Source organism: Hemiscyllium ocellatum, chromosome 13 (assembly GCF_020745735.1).
Source record: "Hemiscyllium ocellatum isolate sHemOce1 chromosome 13, sHemOce1.pat.X.cur, whole genome shotgun sequence".
Lineage (NCBI taxonomy): Eukaryota > Metazoa > Chordata > Chondrichthyes > Orectolobiformes > Hemiscylliidae > Hemiscyllium > Hemiscyllium ocellatum.
Genome location: NC_083413.1, coordinates 95,952,765 through 95,956,811, shown reverse-complemented (window position 1 = coordinate 95,956,811; position 4,047 = coordinate 95,952,765). Strand labels below are relative to the sequence as shown.

General features: G+C 41.2%; 1 non-coding gene across 1 annotated transcript; it reads left to right on the top strand.

Moving 5' to 3' along the window:
* The first annotated feature begins 1,676 nt into the window (after positions 1-1,676).
* trnap-ugg (transfer RNA proline (anticodon UGG)) lies at positions 1,677-1,757 on the top strand. Its single transcript has one exon. It is a non-coding gene; the product is annotated as a tRNA-Pro (tRNA).
* Positions 1,758-4,047: the final 2,290 nt, after the last annotated feature.

Genomic DNA, 4,047 nt, shown 5'->3' with positions numbered 1-4,047 from the left:
GAATTAATGTTGACACAGTTTGACTCCAATCATCTTTTCTCAACGTCCTGCAATTTCTTTCTTCACAATTGTCTCTCGCAGTTTCCAAATGTCAGATACGATATTGAAACAGATGGAAGCCATTCGTCCAATCAGGTCAGCTCCACCTTTTAATGAAGTCATGTCTGATTTGGTTAATTGTTAACTGCACTTTTCCGCATATCCCCATTCTTTTTGATTCCCAAAGTGACTAATTGGGAGGCCGTCTCAGGCTTGATTATACTCAGCCTTGACACCCCTTCATTGGAAAGAATTCTGCAGATTTGCTACTCTCTGAAAGACGGAATGTCGTCCTCATCTGTGTCTTAAATGATTGACGGTTCCCCTAAGATTAGGCTCTATATACTCTTCGAAAATTTCGTTTTTCATTAAATATATTTAGTCCCAGTCCTCTGGAAACTGACCCTGATTGTTGGCAACATTTCCTACAGAACATCAACCCACACATCCGCACTGCGCCCACCCCCATCATTATAAACAGACCATAAAAGACTACAGTTAACCTTCTTTGTTCCAAAGAGAAGAATCCCAACCTCAGTAATTTCTCGACAAAAGGGGTTTGCTCTTCGCTGGACATAATGCAAGGCGGAGGATGGTGAAGATATTTTGGGAAAATATCGCCAGTTGTTAAGTTAAAGAAAACAAGGAAAAATAACAGTAAACGCATGTCTCCAGCTTTGGAAAACTTTATAATCTCTTTGGGAAGCGAAATCAGAGGTGAAAGAAGGGTGGATTGCTCCACTTAACATAGCCAGTCTTGAAGAGGCCGCGACATTGACTCTGTTGTTCTCTGGACATGAACTGATCTGAGACCTTGAAAGGATTTTCCCTCCTGCACGTCAGGATTTCAAACCTCGCCACAGCTACAAGACCACGAGAAGACTCGGGTACAAACAAGTTAAGAAAAAAGCCTCGAAGAGAGCGGGAATCCTTTTGTAGAAAAGTTGGTTGCTGTGACGTGGATGCGTTTGCAGCTGGTACAGGATTGTTGCCATTTCACTACAGTGAATGTCCCAGGATTTACTGTTTTTGGATCGTGCAATGAGTAAGTTTACCCGTCTCTGTTGCGTAATTGGTCAACACGTTCATCCATTAACCGAGCAGTTGGTGGTTTGGGACGTTCCAGGGTCGGATCTCTCACTGCTCATACTTCATTGGTTTTCTTTCCTGCCCAGCTCCGGGATTTTAATGGGATCAGGAAAATGTTCCCCAAACAGGAATCTTATCCAGAATCGCAAAGGAATTTCTTTATCGTTTTAATGGCTAATGCAAAGGACTGTGGATGTTGGGAATGTGAAAAAAAATAGAAAATTCTGGGGAATGTCAACAGGTTTGTCAGTACAACTGGGAGAAAACGGAGTTCTGAGAACGTTCTGAAGAAGTTTTGAAACGTTGAATCGCCTTTTCCCAGCCCAGCTCCTGCTCGACCTGCTGAGTATTTTTCTGCATTTTCCGCCGTCGTTTAAGCTGAATATAGATCCCACCTATCGGGGTGGAACACCCAGACCCACTTTGTCGCGACATTTCATCGATTTGAAAGCTGTGGGTTTTGAATTCAAAGAAACCAAACCATGATTCACTACTGCTAAGCTCCCCCGGGACAGAGACCTGGAAATGAGAACTCTATGCATGCATTTGTAGTTGTGGCCGAGTGGTTAAGGCGATGGACTTGGAATCCATTGGGTATTCCCACGCCGGTTCGAATGCTGTCAACTATGGCGAAGTTGGGTAGCCTTTCGCTTTTGGAGATTCAGATCACGGCGGGGAGAATCACTTCATCCTGTTCATGAATGGTGCAAATCTCCAGTTCACTCAATGAACTGCACAGGTGCACACTTGTTTTGCCAAATTTGTTTAGACTCGTTATGACACAGCATAAACCCTCCAGCTTACGATAAAACCAGTAACACAGAAATGATTTATGCTGTACAGGAATCTGCAACAATTCGATTGGCCAAGAACTACACGAAGTAAAAATTCAGCACTTCATTTCTAACGTAAGAGAGAGATTAATTAACAAACCAATGTATTTCTATTACCCATTTTGATGTTCCATTCGATAATGCTATTCAGATAAAACTCCCACTTAAGGTTTACAAAACAGCACTTCTTTATCAAAACCAGGCAGCTGTGGGTTCTTGTCTTCGGATCTTCCTGTCTCTTCTTTGTCCCTGTTGGGAGATTCTGTGTCAAAGATCACGGATCGAAAAGTTATGTTCCACATATATTTTTTTTTCAAGAAGATTGTTACATGCAAGGTCTTGGCAGTCCTCCTCTCAACTGTTCAATGTCCCCCATTTCATACCCCAGAGCATCTGATTGGGTCCCTGTTTATTTTTAAAGACTTTCAAGAGACGCAATTAAAATTTGAATTGAAATTTATATATTTTCCTGATTAAAATTTAAACTGAGTGGCCAAACTCGAACTATTTATGTCTCCAGGCAATGAACGAATTGAATTGTTAGACCCAGGATTACGTCGTCGTCTTATTGAGAACACTTTTTTTTGTGTCTGGTTGTTCTGCTGCTTTTAAATCTCTTAAATGTTCACTAATATGTTTAAAACACATCGCCTCTACAGGAAACAATGAACCATCATAATGAAGATATGTTTTCATTTTTATTTTTAAATACTTTACCCTAACATATCGATAAATTTCATACAATTTCGGTTAGTTTTTTTCTATATAAACATATAAAACATGAAATAAAGACAATCTCATCTGAACACCATCAGTTGAATCTGCGATAACGTATCTGTGATTTCATTCTACTGACCCACAACATGCATGATTTTTAAAGTGAACGTCTCTTCCATAAGAAGCCAACGAAATAGTCTCATATTACTACATATATACAACGTTTTAGCGGATTGTGGTCTGTGTACATAACCTCTCCGATCCGTCATTCGTGGCACATACATTACATTTGTAACGCCAGTACCAAACTCAATAGTTTTTTTTCCGATTGTGGAGCATTTCTTCTGATAGATGTTGATTTTCTATGAAAAGTTATCAACTGGCAGTTCTTCCCCATGCTCATTTTTCCCGTTGGAGTACACCTCCAACTCTAACGACCACCGATGGCTACTTTAAAAGTTTTTTTAGATGTTTGGTGCAGGTAATACTGGTTTGGTGGTTAATATCGGCTTCAAATGGTCAATTGCCACGTGACATGTTGCTGTACACCGAAAAGTAGTGTTTTTCTTCAGCAAATCGGTTAACGATGCCACTATACTAGTACAGTTTGGAACAGACTTCTGATAGAGTCCGCCGAGTCTGAAGAATTAAAGAAACTCATTCTTCGAGGTTGATCATGGCAATTCCTCAGAAGCCTTCGTCCTCACGTTCTGGAGGGTGCTCAACCTGCCATGACCGATGTTACATCCCAAGAACATCATCTCTGCTTCCGTGAATTCTATTTTTGATATGTTTGTCATCAGTTTCGCTTCTCGTGGTCGTTCAAAGAGCTCTGCCAACAGACCCTTGTGATCATTCCTTGAATTGCTAAGGATCACTACATCGTCCAAATAGATTACACAATTTGTCAACCCGGCCACAACTCTGTACAAGTGTCTTTGGGTTGCCGGGCTTGTTCTTCATTCAAAAGTTCATCACTTTAAACTGATATAGCTTATATGGAGTTACAAGTGCAGAGATTTGTTCACCAACTTTGACAATGGTACCTTCCAGTACCGACGCATTACGCCCGACTTGGTGATGTAACTGGCTTGTCCGACTTTCTGGATGCAGTCCTCCAATCTAGAAGTTGGATATGAGTTCGATTTTGTAACGGCATTGGCCGTTCCATAATCCACACGAAATTCAACACAAATCATCTGGTTTGGTAACTAAGACAATCAGCGAACTCCACGTGCTCTGGCTTGGTTCAATGATGTTCTCGTCGAGCATGGTGCTCAACTGCATCTAGTCCTGTTAGCCTTTGAGACGATTAAGTCGAGAGGGATACTGCTTTATCGCAGCAGAATTCCCCACATCTACTTCGTGT